We start from the raw sequence: 22,398 nt of genomic DNA on the forward strand, positions 1-22,398 counted from the left end.
ACATTGTTCTGTATCAAAATTGGGGGTGAATAAGCCCTGTTCACTCACCTGGCTGACGTCTCTCTCCACAAAATTGATATGCATAGTTTATATTATAGCCTTTCGCCCAAGCACATCTTAAATAACCCAAACCTCAATGTTTCTAGTCTTGTCCTACAGTATTGTTCTATAGAACAATGGAGCTAACAACTTCAGAATTTGAATTCCACAGCATTTCTTCCTAGAAAATAAATTTTACTGCTGTTCAGCCTAAGCCTGATGTTTTGTAGATGAGGATTCTTAGTTGATTTATCATCACATTGTGAACAAATAAATGACATTTTTAAGAATGATTTCCCTTTTGTTGGCTAAGAAATCATTGTTACCTCAAAGTGGTTATTTAGAATTGTGCAAATTTTCAAAATATTTCCCATCAAATATATCTTTGTCAATGGACTCTATTGGTACCTATTATTTTTTTCCCCTCTTATGTTAACCCTGTCATCTTTATCTTTGCCCCCTTCTACCAATCTTTTCCTCCTAGCCCCTGTGCATGTTTTCTTTTCATTAGGTATAGGACCATTATATGCACAGTCTGAAAAAGTGCCAGTAATTTTAAGGATAATTGTGTATATATGAGTAGTATTTATTAATTTATGTTATATGAGTAGTATTTATTTAAAATAACTATTATGTACTTTTTTTTATACTTACAAGGTTTCCATGAATATATTCCATATGGAATATGAAGTAGGGAATATATCCTATAACCTATCTATAGATAAAGAGATCCACACACAAACACACATATATAAAACAGCAAAGTCATGATAAATGATTATTTCATACCTTAAAATGTATTATAAGTTTTTGGAGGCCTAAATATATTTGGGATTTTCCTTTACCTCCTTCTTGCCAAATATGTTTTATTGTTGTTGTAAACAAACTAATTTGGGCCACTCACGTACCTGATTAATGCAATGGATATTTTAAGAAAGGTCAAACCCAAACATTTGTATAGAGACTGTCAGTAGTAGTGTTAGCTGGTCAGTAGTAGTGTTAGCTGGACCTTGCCATTCAGGTCCTTCCAGCTGGGACTAAGAATCAAACTGACATATGGCAGATTAACAGGAGAAAATTAAATTCAATAGCTTGTGTATGGGAAGGCCACAAAGACATGGACCGGACATATTTGGCCAACATGAAGTTTCTATGAGCTAAGGACAGGGGTATGGTCTGAGGATACAAAAGGGAGAAAGACCATGAGCAAGAAGGTAAAAGGAGATGTTTAGGGGAAAAAAGGTTGCCCTGTTATGTAGAAGAGTTTCTTAGGTAAAGACAGATCTCTCTTAATAGCTCCCTTGCCAGTATAGATAGGAGGTTTAGGGGGGAGGTAAGGATCCTTTCCTGAATTTGCTGGGTTTTGTTTGCTTTTTACTCAAAATAATATTCATGCCAGAGCAGCCCATCTTGGGGTGGTCTGCCTTTCTCCCTTCCTTCCTTCCTTTCTTCTTTCTCTTTCTTTCCTTTCTTTCTGCCAACAAATTGGCCAATGATTTTTGACAGGCACATTGCAGGTGAAGTCAATACAGAGAAGTAAATAAGAGAAGACTACTGATCTCATCAACTCACCTTCTATTAGAAAGAAATATGAGTAAATTAAGTAAGTGCTGATAGTGTAAAGTCCTCTGAAGAAATCTTCTTTTTTCAGAGGAAGTAAAATAGACATTTCTGGATCAACCAAAGCTGAAAGAATCTTTTTGCCAGTAAATCTACCTTTAAGAAATACTACAGGCTGTACTTCAAGATGAAGGGAAATAATACCCAGATGTAACAAAAGGATGAAGAACTCTGGAAATGGTAACTATGTGGCCAAATATAAGAGAATATCTTTTCTTAAATTTCTTTAAAAGGCAACAACCTTGTGAACATTCATTTATAATGAGAATCTTGGTAGACTATAGATAGATGATAATTTCCTCAATCTGATAAAAGACAGCCGTGAAAGATGGCAACTAGCATCATACTTGTTTTCAGTGAAAAACTGAACAATTCCCTCAGAATCAGAATAAGGGAAGGATATGTGCTATCACCACTTTTAATTGATTCTGTTCTCCAAGTCCTATCCATTGCAGTTGGGGAAAAAAATAAATGGAAGGCAGAAAGACCAGGAAGGAAAAAATAAAACTGTCTTTGTTGGGGCACCTGGGTGGTTAAGTGGGTTAAGCCTCTGCCTTCAGCTCAGGTGGGATCGAGCCCTACATCGGGCTCTCTGCTCAGAAGGGAGCCTGCTTCCTCCTCTCTTTCTGCCTGCCTCTCTGCCTACCTATGATCTCTGTCAAATAAATAAATAAAATCTTAAAAAAAAAAACTGTCTTTATTTGCAGATGACTTGATGTTTACATTAAAAAATTCTAACATACCTGGTGGGAATGCAAGCTGGTGCAACCACTCTGGAAAACAGCATGGAGGTTCCTCAAAATGTTGAAAATAGAACTGCCCTATGACCCAGCAATTGCACTACTGGGTATTTACCCTAAAGATACAAACATAGTGATCCAAAGGGGCACGTGCACCCGAATGTTTATAGCAACAATGTCCACAATAGCCAAACTATGGAAAGAACCTAGATGTCCATCAACAGATGAATGGATCAAGAAGAGGTGGTATATATACACAATGGAATATTATGCAGCCATCAAAAGAAATGAAATCTTGCCATTTGCGACAACATGGATGGAACTAGAGCATATCATGCTTAGCGAAATAAGTCAAGCAGAGAAAGACAACTATCATATGATCTCCCTGATATGAGGAAGTGGTGATGCAACATGGGGGCTTAAGTGGGTAGGAGAAGAATCAATGAAACAAGATGGGATTGGGAGGGAGACAAACCATGAGTGACTCTTAATCTCACAAAACAAACTGAGGGTTGCTGGGGGGAGGGGGCTTGGGAGAAGGGGGTGGGATTATGGACATTGGGGAGGGTATGTGCTTTGGTGAGTGCTGTGAAGCGTGTAAACCTGGCGATTCACAGACCTGTACCCCTGAGGATAAAAATATATGTTTATAAAAAATAAAAAATTAAAAAAAAATTCTAACATACCTATCAAACAAACTACTAGCCAAATTAATGAATTTAACAAGGACACAGGATAAATAGTCAATGCATTAAAAAATCTATTTTATTTCAATATACTAGCAAGGAACAATTAGAAAATAAAACTTAAAAATACTATACTGTCACTGTGTAACAAATTACTGTTAATATAATGGCTAAAAACTCTAATAGACATATATTATCTCATGTAGTTTCTGTGCATCAGGACTTTGGGAACAACTGATTTGAGTGATGCTGGGACAAGGTCTCTCAAGAGGTTTCAGTCAGGATGTCAGCCACCACAGCAAAAAAGATTAAGGCAGAAATCACAGTTTCATTTCTAATTAAGCCTGGGAAGTCCTGCTCAGTCATCCCTGACATGTCCTCTTGGTCACACAGGTTAGCTCTATCTGGTAGGGAATGCCTACACACTGGCAAACATACCAAGAAGTGAAAATCTACTGGAAAACTTCCTTGGAGGTGGACTAAATCAGATACCATTTCTTGTATCCCTCCCACCCACCAATTTTTTTTTTAAGTATAGAAATAAACAAAATGTGTGCAAGACTCCTCACCAAAAACCAAACACAACATTGCTTGGGGGAAATCAAAGAATTTCTAAACAAATAGAAAGATATGCTATGGGAATGAATTGGAAGCCTTGATGATGTGAAAGTGTCACCTCTCCCCCAAGTTAATGTGTGATATAAGTCCAATCAAAACCTAATCAGAATTTTTTATGTAGAAGTTAAGAAGCTGTTTCTAGAATTTATATGGAAGTGCAAAAAAAAAATACACTTGAAAGGTAATTGGAGGAAATACACTATCTGTTTGTAAGAATTATCACAAAGCTGTAGTACACATCAAGAGAGTGGTAGACAAATAAGGACAAAGAAATAGTTCAGTGAAATAGAGAATCCAAAAACATATGTATTTTCGAACTGGTCTATTTGTTATTTAACAATACACCAAGGCAATTTCATGTGGAAAAAACCTCTTTACACAAGTAGTGTGGAACTACTGGATAAATGTATGAAGGGAAAATAAGTCTTGACTCTGTCCCCTATTTCATAGGATACAAAAAATCAAGATGCGTTATAGACCTGAATGTAAAAGCTAAAACAGTAAGGTTTCTAGAGGAAAACATAATAGAATATCTTTGGGGCTTTGGGGTAAGCAGTGACAAAGTAGAAGAAAATAAATACCAACCATAAAAGAAAAAAAGGAATAGAAAATTTGACTTCACAATTGAAACCTAAAAGCATGGACTTAATAAAAATACAAGCCTCAGACTAAAAGAAATAGACTTGAGTTTAGAATGTATCAAGAACTATTAATAACAATAGATAAGTCAGTTTAATAACAATAGATAAGAAATGGACAAGGGGCACCTGGGTGGCTCAGTGGGTTAAAGCCTCTGCCTTTGGCTCAGGTCAGGGTCCTGGTCCTGGGATCCCAGGGTCCTGGGATCGAGCCCCACATCAGTGCTTCCTCCTCTCTCTCTGCCTGCCTCTCTACCTACTTATATCTCTGTCTGTCAAATAAATTAAAAAAAAAAAAAAGAAATGGACAAAAGCTTGAACAGGCTTTTGTCACGTGTCTTCACAGAAGACATGTGAAAGGCCATAAAGCACATGAAAACCTCAAAATCATTCAAAACACAAATCAAAACTATAATGAGATCCTACAGCATACCCTCTAGCCTTAATTTAATGGCTAAACTAAAAATACTGGCATTATCAATGTATTCACGTTTGTGGAACAATTGAATTCTTGGTGGAGGGGGGTATAAAATGGTGCAACCAATTCAGAATACAATGTAATACTTTGCTTATAGTTACTGTACATTTATCATACAACCAGTCAATTCCACTTCTAGGAATTTACCCAGGAGAACAACATATGTCCCCAAAAAGACTGTGCTTAAAAGTTTATAACAGTTTTACTCATAACAACAAAAAAACTGGAAATAGTCCAGATGTCTATCAACAGAAGAATGAATAAACATATTGTAGTTTAGCCACAAAATGGAATACTAATCAGAAATTAATAAAAGACACAGAATAACATGGATGAATCTTAAAAACATTAGAATGAGAGAACAAAGATATGAAAGAATGCGTGCTGTATGATTCAGTTTTATACGAAGTTTACTAACAGGGAAAACAAATGCATGGTGGTAAAAAGTGGAATGGTGACTGCCTATGAGAGGTGGAATTTGGTGAACTGGATGGACATGAGGGGATTTTCTGGTAAAAAGTGATGAAAAGGTGGTGGAAATGTTGTCTATCTTGATTGGAGTATTGTTTATATTGACAGATACATTCTTCAGAATTCAGGATCTCTGCATTTCATTGTATGTAAAGTATACCTCAATTTTTTTTTTTACATAAGAAAAAAAATGAGAAAGATAAACCCAATTAGGAAATCATTGTGAAAATTCAAATGAGAGATAATGGTACCAGTGGAGGTAGTGGAAGTAGTTGGATGGAAGACATGAATTGGAGGATGCAGAAAAGAATTGCTTGTAAACTGGGGGTGAGGATGAAGAAAAAGAAAGGAATCAAGGATTACAAAGGTGAGAAAAGGCATCCTCTTTGGGAAGTTTTGCCAAAGCTTTTCTTTGGTAGTTCAGCATACCCTCTATCCATCTTTCTACATTTTCCTCTGTTCATCTTTGTTTGAAGGGAGCTCACCATTTCCTTATTTAGAACGTTAGGGCAACTCTTTGACCCAGTTGCCCTTAAGTCCCTTCCTCCACCTTCCCCTGCTTTGTTCTTTGTCATACCTTGGAGGGTTGTTGCTCTTCCATTCAAACTGTGTCAAGGCTGCTTGTCAGATGACTTCTGGTTGTGTTGGCCAATGCAAGAACTGTAGGGTGATTACAGCTTACGAGGAAGAGAAAGACCAGAAGTTTTCTCCCCCTCTCTCTCCACGGGAGCCTGTGTCCAACAACAACCACAATAACAAATGGCTGTGTCTCATTCATGGCTCCAACTTCCAAGGAGGTGACTCCTGCCCTTGGGCTCTCCTAACCTTCCATTTACCTCTTTAGTCCAGCAGCCTTGTAATGGCTCCCGTGGTTGCAAATTTGTGAGCTGCCGCTCATTCTCGTTGGTTTTTAGGCATTACCATCAGTCCTATGCCAAATTTCTTCTATTAACCTTCTTCTGTTTAAAAATTGTAGTCTGATTTCTGTTTCCTTGGTTCAGCCTTGACCAGGAAAGGAACGGAGCAATAGTGGGACCTAGGAACTTTGAAGATGGGTTCCAATTTGCTTATGGTCTTGCTTATTGTGGGTTGGTGCTCATAAGCTTGAAAAACTCAACTGTTACATTTTTGTAGGAAAGTTCAACTTAATAATAACAATATCCCCTTTGCCTTCAGGGATGTTGTAAGCAGCATTTTGGGGATCTAATTTTTCTCCTTAACATGTATAATAATTGGCTTAGTGCTTTGCTCAAAATAAATGTTCCATAAACACTAGCCATCATCACCTTCAAAGCTGCTTGTACTACTGTTCTTCAGTAAGCTATTCTCTGGAATTCTGTAGTCCCGAGGAAAATACACTCATAATTAACCTCAGACTTAAGGGTTCATGTACAAATGATTATGTTAAGAATATGATTTAATGAACCTTACATAAGGAAGAGAGAGAAGTTTCCTAATGGACTAAAAATGTACTTGCTTCAAAATATGTCTAAAGGTTTGAGATGATGAAAAAGTTCTGGCAATGGACAGTGGTGACGGTGAGATAATATTGTGAAAGTACTGAGTGCAACTGAAGCGTACGTTGAAATGGGTAAAATGGGAAATTATATGTTGTACACACTTTACCATCATTTTTTAAAGTGACAAAAAAAATAAGCCTACAGAAAGCAGAAAATATGGGATTTGGGGATGTCTGACAAATGTATTTTTAAAGATTATGATTTAAAAATATGTCTGTACAAATGTGTGTTAGTCTGATGTTCTTAATTTCAGAGCATAACAACAGAGAAAATGTACAGGAAAATGAGGCATAGTTTATTTCTTTTCTACTTCTACCATCTGTTCACATTAGCCACAAAGAAACACCCTTATAAAATTCATTAAACTACCAAGATATAATTCAATGTGGTAATAAGTCTTCAACACAGTGTACACAATTGCCAAATGACTACGGCAATGACATCATTGTAATGGTCATAATTACATGACAATTCAGATATTTGATCATTCAAAACATCAGTAAAGTAACTATTCTTCTTTTTTGTCAGCCTCTAAATACCTCTATTCATTCTTTATTCAAGAATCTGTGGCTTTCAGGGAAGAGGTAGAAACCCAATCCACCAATGATGGAGACAAAGCTAGGAAAGGGGGAGGAGGCTAAGGTTTTGAGGGACGGCAGGAAAAAAAACCCTGCACCACGCACTTGGAGAGGCGTGGGGGAGATGAATGTGCATGAAGCCAGCCTAATTATTGGAGAGTGAAAGGTCATCAAAATCAATTTGCAGCATGATGTACAAAGGTCATTATCAGACTCAGATTTTCTCTGCCCATTTAAAACACAATAAAAATAAAGTGAGTGCTTTAATAACTATGATTAGTAAAGAAAAAAGCATGTCATCGAGCCATCTGTTTAAATATTTGTGCTACCTTAGTTTTACTCAAAACAGCATGAAAGATGAGCAGTGCAGCGATTTTTTTTTCTTTCTTCTATTTGTTTGCTTTTAAAATCCTGACATTTTCTCCACTGGTTGCTGAGATTTATAACACAGATGAAAGAGCTCCTCTAAAATTACTGCCCTTTGAAATCAATAGCACAGTATTTGTAACGACTTTCTTTTTATTAGAGAGCACTTCATTATTATTTTTATTATAATTTTATGGGACAGTCTGGAACAGAATTCATCATTCACTTATTTGAAGTATCTCACTTACTCAGTGGCACAGATGGCCTGATCTGAGGAGATTTAATCACCCTGTGTTAGGGCCGCCTTGATGCTAAGGAAATGCAAACCATGAGAGAGACAGTAAGAAATGAGCACAACAATAACGTTATCTTAGGTGCCATTTAAAACTCTCTGGAAGCCAATTGATTTGAGAACTTTGGAAGTTTTAGTTATGAAGCTGGATCTTTTTCACTTTCCCTCTAAAAATTAAGATCACGATACTACTGTATATGGGGCAGGGCTTTTGAAGTTTGTAACTATCGTCAAAAAATACCTTTTACATTAAGAGTCGGCATACACACACATAAATATTCATGCGTGTCCTGAAATTTAAGAAGCAGTCTTTGTCATATAATATGGGAGTCACTGTGCTTTTATTCTAATCGATTTTTTTTTTTAATGCCAGTCATCATCCAGTAAACTTTCTAATAAATAGCCTGAGTCCTTATATGAAAAACAGATTCAAGATGTTCTTTTGTGTTTTAAGTGAAATAACGTGAGTGAGTGCTTAGTACAGTATCTGGCCCGTGGTAGACGCTTGATATTTATAGCGGTTACTGTGAGAAATGTCCCGAATGTGTTTCGTGACCTACTCTAGTTTAAAGCAACCAGGAATGCTCTGTCCATAGAACTGGCTTCTTCTGAAATTTATTCTTTTCTATTTGTTTTGTCCTGTCTTCAATCCAACTACCTGGTTCTGAAAAATTAACCAATTGACTTGATATTATAGAAGACCTAGAGTGGCAGACAGGAAAACCACAAACATGAAGGAGAGATATCAGTGGAAGACTTACATTTCCTTTCTATTCTCAGCTTCCTGGCTCTTTCACTTATTAGATCTTATCTACATAGTCTGATATAAGCAAAAAGTTAGAAGTGTAAATTCCATAAAATTGCACCTTTATAAAAGAGTTACAAAAGTCAGTAAACTGTGACCACAAAAAAAAAAGACAAAAAAGGCAAAAAAAAAAAAAAGGAGGGTACAGAAAAGTAGAAGCACATAGGGAAGAAAATGAGGATTTCTTTAACTTTTGACTACATGTTATATTACTCACTTAATTTTCAGAAACCTGGAAGGAAACTTTTGAAGTCTTTCAGCTAACTAAAGTATCGTATTTATATAAATACATATTTATTGATATCTTATGTTTCTACTACAAAAGAGTCTAAGTTTTATACATGTTTCATTATTTTGGTTAAGAGAGGAATTATCCATTCTAAAATTTTTTTTAAAGATTGTATTTATTTGACAGATCACAAATAAGCAGAGAGGCAGACGGGGGTGGGGGAACAGGCTCCCTGCTGAGCAGAGAGCCCAATGCAGGGCTTAATCCCAGGACCTGAGACCATGACCCAAGTTGAAGGCAGAGGCTCAACCCACTGAGACACCCAGGTGCCCCTCCTTTCTAAAATGTTAAATTTTATGTCTTACCTATGGTAAACTAACCAAAAATCAAGAAATTGGAAACATACTGCTTATGAAATTTCCTGAAATTTATTCTTTTAGGTGAGGGTAAGAATCTGAAAACCATGGTACCATGAACATTGAGCCAGGCTAAGAAAACTTTAATCTGGATCACCACCACTGAGAACCAGGCAAAGAGCGTTTTTAGGGAGATCAGTAAACAAAGATCAGAAAGAGGCGGTAAAAGTCAGTGGGAAAGACAACAAAGTGTGTTTCCTTTTCTATGCGGACGCATGTCATTTCCATTCAGTGGATGAAAACATGAACATTCTTTCCTTGCCCTTTGTGATGGATGAAACACCTGTGTCTCCCTAAAATTTCTCTGTTGAAGCCCTAACCACCAATGTGATGAGATTTGGAAATGGGACCTTTGGGAGGTGATAAAGTTTACATGAAGTAAACTTCATGACACCTGGGCCCCCCATGACACATGGGATTTGCATCCTTATAAGAAGACGAAGAGAAAAGAAACCAGAGCTCTCTCTTTCTCTATTGTGTGAGGACCCAGCAAGAAGCTGGCTGTCAGCAAGCCAGGAAGAACTCTCTCCAGGAACTGAATCTGCCAGCACCTCTACCTTGGACTTCTTACCTCCCCAACTGTGAGAAATAAATGTTTGTTGCAAGCCATCCTATCTCTGCTATCTTGCTGTAAGAACCTGGACTGATTTACATGTCTTTAGTATCTGGTATTTGATAATTGTTGAAATGTTATTTATTTAGCTTGAGCCATAAACCTGTGAGGTGTGTTCTCTACACTGACCTCCATAATGACAGGAAAGTAGTGACAGAAATTTACAAAAAAGATGGTGGAGCCAGACAGAAGTGTGCTGTTGCTGGTGAAGCAGTGTGACTTCATTAGGCAGAAATGCCATATTTGCAGAAGCACAGAAGTATAGGTAGGAAGGGGAAACGTCAAGCATTTTGCTAATTATTAGTTTTTATTTTTATAATCCTATTTTTGCCCGAAGTTGCCATTCTGAATCCTCAAGTCCTCATTTTGAAAATGCACGTTAATAGGAATTCCAGCATAAGCTTCAGTTTATAGTACACTGCTTGATGAATGTGATTCAATTAAATACTACTGACATGGAGACTTTCAACACTGAAGCCCAATTACAGGGATGAAATGATCACGAGAGGAGACTCATGGGACAGTTCCTCAGATGCTTCCCCCCCTCGGCTAAACTGAAGACTGAATTTCTCATGGTGACGATCTGATGAATAAGAATTCTGAGATAGAAATAGTGTACAGATGAAAGTGAGCTCCTCTCCATGGCTGTGCTAGCGCCACCCCCCATGGCTAGTGACTTGATCACAAAACGCAGGGGTCACATTCAGCAGAAAAGTCTGGGCCAAGCACCAACGTTCATCCACTGTGGTATTTGTGATGTTAGGCACCCAGGCTCTGAAAGCCAAACCGCCTGGGTTTGAATCATGACTCTGTTCCATTTCATTGAATGTGGCAGCCGTGTCTGTACTTCCTCATCTGGAAAATAGATACACAACGTCTCGCAAGGTTGTTCGGAAGATTGAATGAGATCATCCAGGGAAGCCCTAGATCAGGCCGATCTCTTCTACTTCTTGGACCTAGAATTTCCCACTTCGGAAACATGCTTGAGAAGAAGGCATTGCAGACCCAAGAATTAAAAGGAGAGCAGGAAACTATCTAGTCCAAGGGAAAGACAGTGAAACTCAGAAGGATTAAAATCCCTGCCTGGATCCCACAGTTGTCATTAAAAGTCAAAAGCCAAAGACCAACTCCTCTGATTTTCCAGGGTGGTCCCCCAAGCACTTTTGCACATGGCCTCCACCAAAAAGGAACGCTTCTCCACATGCTGATGAGACGAGTCCGTCACACCGCGTAGACTCTCTTCCCTTCTTGCTTGCCCGTGTCTAGCCTACACCACTGTTCAGACCACATTTTTTACTGTCAGCACTTTCAAGTTTTTCTAAGGCATTGTTGTCATCTTAGATTCTGCCCACCGCCCATCAAATCTGAAGTCAGCAATTCTCTGGCCATAATGAGGCATTTAATTAATATCGTTGTAAAATGGGCTTTCCCGTTGGCGTAGAGACGAAGCAAGACTGCGTCCTCACTGAGGAAGGATGTGTGTGCAGAGCTGCTCTCTGCATCTGACCTTTCACCACACGGCTTCCTAAATGTGTTTTCTAGTCCTTCTCAGTTCTGACTTGTTGGTGAGCCTGCCCTGTGAGACTAAAATCTAGTTTATGGGAACACATGTAAAAGTTTAGGAACTCTGTCACATTTCCTGATTTTTTTTTTTCTCTGTCGGCAGATGGATTTTAATTGTCACAAGTTTCTTCACGAAAATTTAAAAGAAATAATAATACCTGTGTACCTTTGCTTTCCTCGCAGCCCAGTTTTCTTACTTTGGTGAGTAGCTTTAAAAAGGGGTAAAGAACACGTTTCGCTAGAAAACAGTTGTTTCAGTACAATAATTTGTGCTTTATGTCATATTACAGTGCTGAGTATAAATTTATCTTTGAACCATGTTTTATTAACTTTTCCCCCATAGAGTTACATCAAAAGACTCTCTAAATAAATGATGTGCTCAGCCTGCTAGTTCTTATGTGCATACCAATTACTTCTAGTGGTTTCAAAACACGTAGTCAGTACTTTAAACAACCATGATAATATCACAAACTAAAATATTCAACATCTCCATCTCGGTATGCTGTCACCAGGCAGACGACGATTAGAATTGTTAATCAGTTTCACTGCTGGTAAGCTGAGTGGCACGGTGAATTTTATATCCATGCTTATGTCAAACTCAATTAACATTCTAACACAGTATATTCCAAAGACACTGACCTAATCTCAGTGAACAATGCATTTATTTATTTCACGTTAAAAGCTCTTACGTTTTATGAAGTGTTCTTAAAGCGAAGATACTCATTGTCATGATAATATTTAAGTCGGAGCTTCTGAAGAAATGCAGAAACAAATATACTTACTTTAAAATTCCTAGTGTAAGTGATGCATGCCATTACTGTGAAAGGTAAAAGGAACTCACCAACTGTAAATCTTCAGAATTTTAAAATTATATAAAGATTCTATCTCCTTACAAATAACATTTTAAATAGCCTGTGATTGTCTTTTCTTTGTATACCCTAGCAACAGAACAGTTGAAATGAATTTATTGAAGAGGGAAATTTCAGGTCATGTTTACATGTATTTACCTACTTATTTATTTATATACTAGTGTCATCTCCAGTTATTAATGCAGAAGCCAATTAGCAGAATAGGGTTCATACATAAAATAAAAAACTATACTAAGATCTATACAGATATGTGTAGACATATATGTTTGTGTGTATGGTACATCTGGTACCTTCCTCTCTCCGTTAACAATGTATTAATAGTACATAATAAGCTTCACATGTCAGATTAGTTATTCAGAATAATAATGAGTAAATAATCAGAAATTTTAAAAACCAGGAGTTTTTCAGGGAAAACCGTCATTGCAATGGTACTGATAGGAAGTTTCTATTGAGTATCAACTGTTAAAACTGGGGAAAAACTTTGCCAACATGATGGCAGAACATCTGGATAAAAAAATGAATGGTGCTCTTAGATTACCCATCTGTTTTGTCTACACAGTATGAACAGTCATAGACTAAGAAACACTGGGCCAGTTAGCACAGTATAGATAAACCATCTCAATATTTAAAGTTATTTCGGAGTTAACATCTGGATAGTGGAACATTTTTTTTTCTTCACATCTGTATGTTTGTACATTGCAGAGACACAGCCCTGAGATACAAGATTACCGCTGCATTTCTTTTTAAAAAGTTTGCCATTCATAGTTCATTAGATATTATCTTCTTTTAATCATACTTGATGAAACCACATGGTGTGATAACCCATATCAATGAAAAGCCAGAGAGATGAAAATTAAAATCTTGTATCTCAGAATAAATTTTATTGAACATTTATGGAAAGGAAATGGAGAGACCAATATTGAACACAAGGATAGCATTTCTCTCCAAACATGTTTCCCTAGCTGAGTCCGTATTTTGAACCTGGCCGTGACAGCTGGAATTCAGAGATGTTTCCCACTTTGGGGGTGGGGGTGTGAATGTTTAATCCCATATAGAAAGTGTGTTTTTAGAAGAGGATGAAGACAGAGTTCCTTGAACTTCGATTTTTCTCATGTTCTTGAGGCCTTATCATTCTTAGACTCCAGCCTGAAGAATCCAATCTTACAAAGTAGGAGAATATAGTGTACTTAGTGACAGTAGGCTGACCATCTAGAGGGAAGAAGAAATGCTCTGTCATGATATCCTCTGCAATTTTTTCATTTTTTTTCCTTACAAATATGGCTACATTAAAATAAATTGTTTTTCTAAAAAGTCATTGCTAGATGAGAGAAATTCTGATCTCATTTCTTTATGTGCCTTAAAAAATGCTAATTCTATGTAGAAAAAAATATATATTTAAAATTTAATACCAGGAAAAATATTCTTTGTCATCGACCACTCCCGCGCAGGAGGGGGAAGAAAAATCTCTCTTTTATTTCTTGTTCGGTAGTGACATTTCTGATGAAAGCATTTGTTTCAGCCAATTTATTTTTGTAGCAAGTCTGATTTTATGTAGCATCACATGGCTCCGTTCAATTGACATCTTTTTTGGTGTGAGCAGGCACATTTCCAGAATAAAACTAAGGCCCAACTTGGGAACTGAATGCAGGTGTCTTCTACTGTACATTTAAAATGAAGAAGATCCAGGACACACTGCTCAAAACATTAATGAATCTCATGTAAATCCAAAGCTGTTCACCTGGCAGAAAGGTAACACAACCCTATGCTGAACCCACTCCAACAGAAGATTTTATTGATGCAATGGCCTGGGGTACCTTGGGCTGCTCTACCCATAAAAAATAATAATTAAGCTGTGGAATGCATTGCACTCCACAGCTTAGCACCTGAACTAAGCTCAGAGCACTGATTAATACTTCTATTTATGTGTCTTGTTTTCTGTTGTTGAGGAAGGTACCTACAGGCCATCCATTCATTTCCATTTTACTTTTATTACTACCTCTATTAAAAGGGAATCAGAAAGCAAAGATACAGATGTAGTGAAAAGAAGGGCCATCTGTACCCCAATGTTTATAGCAGCAATGGCCACGGTCGCCAAACTGTGGAAAGAACCAAGATGCCCTTCAGTGGACTAAAGGATAAGTAAGATGTGGTCCATATATTATGCCTCCATCAGTATTATGCCTCCATCAGAAAGGATGAATACCCAACTTTTGTAGCAACAAGGACCGGACTCGAAGAGATTATGCTGAGTGAAATAAGTCAAGCAGAGAGAGTCAATTGTCATATGGTTTCACTTATTTGTGGAGCATAACAAATATCATGGAGGACAAGGGGTGTTAGAGAGGAGAAGGGAGTTGGGGGAAATTGGAAGGGGAGGTGAATCATGAGAGACTATGGACTCTGAAAAACAATCTGAGGGGTTTGAAGTGGCGGGGGGTTGGGAAGTTGGGGTACCAGGTGGTGGGTATTATAGAGGGCACGGATTGCATGGAGCACTGGGTGTGGTGCAAAAAGAATGAATACTGTTATGCTGAAAATAAATAAAAAATAAATTAAAAAAAAAAAAGAAAGCAATGAAGTTTCTTTTGTCATAAAACAATAGGAAGGCCTATCTCCTGACTATGTCTTTTAGATTGAAATCATCTACAGTTAGTTGTATTTTTATTTGAAGCTGCTAAGCTGGAGTCATGCTGATTCCCTGTGGAACAGGAGGTGGGGTGTGAATAACACAGCATCTCAACCTCCCATGAATCCAGGGAATGCCTCACCTTAGTAGGACTCAATGTCCCCACAGGCCTGCAGATCCCTGGGTCTGGAAGCTATCTTCCCCAGATAGCTTCTGTCAAGAGCTGAGATTTAAAATTCAGACTGCCTGGCACCCTCACACTTTTTGTATTCACACTAGCAGTACTGTCATGCCTACCTTGTAAGCGACTGGAATAAAAGCCCTCCTTGGACCTAGAAGACTGCCCAGAGTCCTTAATAGAGCCCTCAATACAGCACGGGAAAGAAGGGGTCTGCAAGCCTTTTCTCTTCTTCATGATCCTTGCTTCAAAAACTTCCCCTATAATCCATATCATACAGCCTGGTGGCATTTTTTTCCAAGTTCTGCTCCATGGCAGATAGCAGTGATATAGAAAGCTGTCTTACCTGAGAAGTCTTGCTTTGGAAAGCAAACATGTTCTCTCCTAGTCCAGTTCTAGACCAAGTGCAGGTCCAGGACGGAGTGGGGGAGGTGAAGCGCAACAGAGAAGCTTCCATGTTGCTTCTTTTTTTCTCTTTTTTTTTTTTTTTTTTAAGATTTTATTTATTTATTGGACAGAGAGAAATCCAAGTAGGCAGAGAGGCAGGGAGAGAGAGAGAGGGAAGCAGGCTCCCCACTAAGGAGAGAGCCCGATGCGGGGCTCGATCCCAGGACTCTGGGATCACGACTTGAGCCGAAGGCAGAGGCTTTAACCCACTGAGCCACCCAGGCGCCCCTTCCATGTCACTTCTGAAGGGTAAGGATTTCAGCCAAAATTCCAGGCTGGCTCATCTGCATTGTTGAAGTCTGGTGCTTGTCAAGAATAGGATGGAGTTGCCAGCAGGGGCTCCAAAGGAAGCTGAGCAGAATGGCAGAAGCCAAACATTTTAGTCCGACAAGAGCATGGAACAGGAGGTCTGCAGTAACTAAACAGGAAGGTAGAGAATGAGAGACAGGGAGCAAGGCTTGTCAGCATCAAGAAATGATGACTCTCCCAGAAAGCCAGGCCTAAGAACAACAGATCCTTAAAAAGAAACACAACAAAAACAAACAAAACAATGCATAAATAGCCAGGCAGAGAACTGATTGTGGTCTTAGGACAGGGGCATTACTGGCAACTTATTGGCTGGTCGGTTTGAAAGCAATAATGAAATGTGCTGGATTCTGCCATCTACTATCTAAAATCGGTTTGTCCATTTCTTCCAATTATTAAGAAAGTCCCCGGGGGAAAAAATGGAAGCAGCCTCTCAAGACAGTGTGACCTTGTGTCCCAGTTTGGTGAGACAATGGCACATTTTGTCTTTGTCCTCGTATAATTAGCAAGAGAATCTCCTTTCATTCTAAAAAAGAGTCCTGGTTTCAATGACAAACTTTATGGTCACCCTCACTTAGAGGGCTCCGATTGGGAAAAAGACGGAGGAAATACGGATGAAGCCAGGCTTCATCCATTTATTCAACAAATATATATTGATCAGTTGCTCTGTGCCAGGCTGTGGTGATACGTCTATAAATTTGATAGCCGCATCTGCTCTCCTTACAGAGTCAGCCAGGTAGCAGGGAAGATAAATAGCTAAAAGGAAAAGTAAATAGCAGACATAGTCTGATTAAAATTAATTTCATAAAGGACAGCTAGGTGGCGATTAGAGAGTGATACCCGAAAATAACATAAATATTCCAGAAACATGAAATCTGAGAAATAAAAGCTGTAGAAAATAGGATGTATTACGGACCTTCTAGCTCTGGTAGTGAAACGGATATCACATCCCCTGTTTTCACTCCACCTCTAACTTGATAAGTATGAGTACATGAAAATTCCTTTTAATAGATCTAGGACCCATTTAATCTCTCAGGCTGTCCACCTACCAATATTTATTCCTGTAATGCTCGGAACACTGCACCTGCTGGGCATGTAACTAGCTAAGGGACCTTATCTTGATAGAGTTGAGCTGGTTGAGCTCCAAGTAGTTGAGATTATCCCAAATCCTTTACAGACTAGCATTACTCAATACCTAGAGGTCAAACTAAATCTATGCATTTTTTTTTTTTTAAGATTTTATTTATTTGACAGAGAGAGAGAGAGAGATCACAAGCAGGCAGAGAGAGAGGAGGAGGCAGGCTTCTTGCCAAGCAGAAAGCCCGATGCAGGGCTCAATCCCAAGACCACGAGATCATAACCTTAGCCGAAGGCAGAGGCTTAACCCACTGAGCCCCCCGGGTGCCCCAAAAGCTATGCATTTTTTTAAAGTAGTTTCTATATGATTTTTTTTTTTTTAAGAATTGATGTCACCATCATGAAAAAATAAAACCATAAATTTTTTAAACATCCTTTTCTTGGTCTACATCTCTCATTTTTGTGTTTAAGAACACAGGGTATGTCTCGGTGTGCATGGGCTAGTATGTATTTTTGTGCTTAACAACTTGGAGTCTATTGTTCCAGCTCTAGGAACTGACGTCCAGGCTCAGACTTCCTTCAATGGAATTTCCTGGCACTCTCTTGATCCATTCCCTTTGGTCTCCTGCTGCCTAGGAGAGCAGTCAGTACACCCATATCTCCTACCCAATTGGTAGCCTCATGAGATCAGAGGAGGACCAGCTATTCCTCCATCACCATCCCCCAATTGTGGTCTCATTAAGAGCATGCAGCCTATCTCCTCATCAACCTCTACCTACAGGCCACACGCTTTTCCTCCTGTAACAATATCCCACAGAGCCAGAGTCTTGAGGATCTCTTGAAGTAGAAGTAGAACTTATGATTAGCCCACACTACCATTGGTAAATGCTATTATTAAAAGAAAAAAAAATCCACGGGTAACTATAGCTCCTTCAAAAAGGGAAGGAATTATTGTTTAGACTGAACTGAGTACATAACTATATGATAAACCCCTTGGTATGAAAGAAAAAGATTACGTGTGTAAAGAGAGAGATTTCCCAGTCAAACACCCGACTGACTTCTAGAAGACCTCTTAGAAGCAAATGCTTAAAACCATTCAGTTCCTGGGGCACCTGGGTGGCTCAGTGGGTGAGAGCCTCTGCCTTCAGCTCAGGTCATGATCCCAGGGTCCTGGGATCAAGCCCCACATCGGGCTCTCTGCTAGGAGGGAGCCTGCTTCCCTTCCTCTCTCTCTGCCTCTCTCTCTGCCTACTTGTGATCTCTCTCTCTCTCTGTGTCAAATAAATAAATAAAATCTTTAAAAAAAAAAAACCAAAACCATTCAGTTCCTTTTGTTTTGATTCATGAATCACCAAGCAGGGTTCTGTTCTCAATTTACTTTCCCCAATGGGAGGAACGTACCTAATGGGTTGACTCAAATATTCCAAACTAGTTATTAGCAAGGATTCCCAGTGCACCTTAATAATTTACACTGTGGCCTGCTGAGAGTAACCTAGGATTGGAACTGCTGTGACTCCCACCTCTGGGGACTGATGACCGAGCCAGCCAGTTATTGGAGGTGGTGTGCAGAAGTTACCTTTCTTCTCTTCCAGGGCACCCACAACGCTCAGAGTTTTGAAAAGCTGCCATGTTATTCAGACCCAAAGAATGCTGGTAGTTGATTAAGATGATTCCCCTTAAAACCATAGGTGACCCTGATAGGAGAGTGAAAATTGGTTGAAATCAAAGGAGAAAGAGAAAAGAATTCAAGTTTCTCCAGCCTGTATTTATTTCTGCATTCCTATTGTCTAGTATAATTTTTTCCAATTTATTGAGTAATTTATTTTCTATCTATAATACTTTGCCATGTTTACCACCTCTGCTGTGAACTTTGGTATTTTTCTGTAAATTATCCTGAGATTAAATCACTTTTTTTACTTAGCCAAATTCCTGAATTTCCTTGGAGTTTTATGCACTTAGTTCTGTTTTTCTGTAAATGCGCATCAGTGTATATATACATATATATATATACACATGTATATATATGTGTGTGTATGGATACACATATACCTGTGAAATCATTATGATAAAATCATCATGCATCTAATCTGTGAAATGCAGAATTCCATTAAGAAACATCAATCTCAGTTCCTAGAAAACAGAGGCTTGGGGCTGCCAGATGGAGGGATGGTAGGAACGACCGAGTTCACTCCTCCCAATACCACCTAGCCGATCCCACCCTCTTTTCCTCCGAACCTGACATTCAGCTGACGATGCCTGAGATCATTGCTTCGTCCAACTGTTTTGAATAATCAGAACAGCCAAGAGAGAACGCTGGCTTGCACGTCCTGACTTCAGTGATTCTCTAATAGAAAACACTACTGTAGTTTTTCCAAGTGTCTGCCACGTGCTTTCTGTGACGGTGACACTCTTGGCCTGTCAACAATAGTCTGAGGCCATTCAGAAGATTTTCAGGAGCAGTGATGTATTTCCCAGGACAGTATGGCCTGGGCCTGAAGGATGCATTTCCAAGACAGTTGGCTCAGGTTAGAGATGTTAGAAATGACTCTGCCCCGAGATTTTTCTCCCCTACCTCTGGAACTCTACGAACAGACACACAGAACTTTGTTTTATGTGTTTATTTCAATATAAATATAAACAAACAGAAACAAATTTCTGACAAACAGAAACAAAAAATTTCAATATAACTATAAACAAACAAAATATAAACAAACAGAAATTTGTTTTATGTGTTTATTTCGATATAAAAATGAAAGGCTATTTTGTTTCTTGCAAAAGCCTGCTGTTAATTTCATCTACCTCTACTGAAAATACACACATGACACTGCTGTTGGCCACACTGGGTAGGACAAGATAGAGATGGCAGCCCCCCCACTCATCAGGTTAACATTGCTGTTACCCTGTGCCTCTCGGGCCCAGCAGTGCCATGATCCTGTGCAAAGGACAGAATATTTGAAGGATCTTTCCCATGTCATTAAGCACCTATCAGTGGCATGATGTTGTTGGTTGACTGATCCTGCCACAAAAGAACATTAACTTTTTTTTTTTTTTTGGTACTTGAATGTTTTATCGAAGTTTTTTCATAACCAAATATTTTCAATAAGGCCAATCAGTCCCTTCGAGAATACAAACATTTGTTCTAAAAGGGAAATCTCAAGCAGCAATGTGAACAGTAAAAGGTAGAATTGAGGGGCACTTGGATGGCTCAGTGGGTTAAAGCCTCTGCCTTCAGCTCAGGTCATGATCCCAGGGTCCTGGGATCAAGCCTCGCATCAGGCTCTCTGCTCGGCAGGGAGCCCGCTTCCTCCTCTCTCTCTCTCTCTGACTACTTGTGATCTCTGTCTGTCAAATAAATAAATAAAATCTTTAAAAAAAAAAAAAGTGGTAGAATTGAGCTAGAAATGAGCATGACAAGGTGCGATATTCAGTGTGTATATCAGATTTAATTTTGCATAAGAAATGAAATTCTTCAGCTTATTTTTTAATTAGCTTAAGCAAGTGCATTCGGGAACCAATAACACGGGCTTACGGGAACTGAATTACTGAAAGGGTTCGGAGCCCAGGCTCTAAATCACAGGCCTTGAGCTGATCTCATAATTAACACCGAGCCGAAGCACTGCATCAAATGCTCCAGAAACACCTTTGCCAAAGAGTGGATGGGGAACACAGCCATCGTTATACCCAGGCAGTAGCATCTCAGGGACTACAAAGCCTCGCCAAACATGGGGAAGTCAGTTACATCAACGTGCTAAGCAGTTAATGTCCTGTCAGGCACATCTGTGTTTAGTACCGTCAGATAGTCCCAGCTGTTCACATCGCCTCTGTTTGATGGTCATTCTGGGACCTGCTCGATGTTGAGAAGCATGTTATTAGAGAAGTAAATTCCTTACCGAGGATTGATCCAGGAGGGATGTAAACTCCAGGATGCTGGAGTTGGTTCATAAAGTTGAGGACAGAGACGTGTCCTGGCAATTACAGAAGCTGAATTTATTTAGGACTCTTGATCAGGGCTTTTAGGGGTCTGATAGTGCTGTGGCTTAAATGAAGCTTTCAAATCCTTCCTGTAGTCGGGTTCTTTTAGGGAGCCTCAAATAGATATAAACCCTTCCTTTCCTTGGCCTGGAAGCCATCAGGGGCATTGCTACTCTACAGAAAAGGAAAAAGAGTCATTGAGATGCCCAGAGAAACATCTCAATCAAACAGCTTTTTCTGAGGCCAGGTGCTGTGGATTTAAAGGTTTTATTTTATTTTAAGATTTTATTTATTTATTTGACAGAGAGAAATCACAAGTAGTCGGAGAGGCAGGCAGAGAGAGAGAGAGAGGAGGAAGCAGGCTCCCTGCTGAGCAGAGAGCCCCATGCGGGACTCGATCCCAGGACCCTGAGAACATGACCTGAGCCGAAGGCAGGAGCTTAACCCACTGAGCCACCCAGGCGCCCCAGTGCTGTGGATTTAAGAGAGGAATTGAACGTGTCTGTGCCAGGCGTCTTCCGTTTGCCTCTCCCAGATCCCCTCTCCCTTTCTCCACCCCGCTCACTGCTCTGAGAGCCTCTGGGGATTCAGAGCCCTCTGGCTTCCCTTTGGGGCTCAGTCCCTGGGGCACCGTGGCAGGAGGGACAGGAAGGTAAAAGAACTCTCTCCCCCTCTCCGGCCTGCTTCCATTCACCTGACCACTCGGGAAGGTCGCAGAGCAGAGACGCCATGGGGCTTTTCTTCCAGCTTTCTTTGAGCTGTGGTTCACAGTCTCTCTCTGATTATCCTGTGTGCTGTACCACTCCCTGTGATCTCCTTACGGCTTGCCCACGTCTTTCTTCTTTTAAAACTTCTTTGAACTGTCGTAGTTTGGGGGTGCTGTCTTGTTAAGAACCTGGCTGCCGTAATACCCCCGCCCCAAGTGAGCCCGCAGGCTGCACAAACGCCTGGAGAACAGATCGAGACCTGGGTTGTTCCACACCTGAGTGACACACCCCAACCCAAACCTCAGTACTTCACCAGGGGACAAGTTCACAACGTCTGTGTGTTTTTCTCCGAGTTCCTTCTGCTTTCCTAGAGTACACTTTGAAGGTAGAGGGAGAGGGAAAAACAAAACAACAGCAACAACCAAAACCTGGAAGTCAGCCTCACTTTGAAGAGCTGGACATCGCCTTCTATAAACTTTTACCACCAATCCCACAGACTTTACATCCATTTCCATTTTGTTCTCTGTGCTCTCAGCCTTTTCTT

The sequence above is a fragment of the Mustela nigripes genome, chromosome 12, assembly GCF_022355385.1.
Source record: "Mustela nigripes isolate SB6536 chromosome 12, MUSNIG.SB6536, whole genome shotgun sequence".
In the NCBI taxonomy this organism is placed as follows: Eukaryota; Metazoa; Chordata; class Mammalia; order Carnivora; family Mustelidae; genus Mustela; species Mustela nigripes.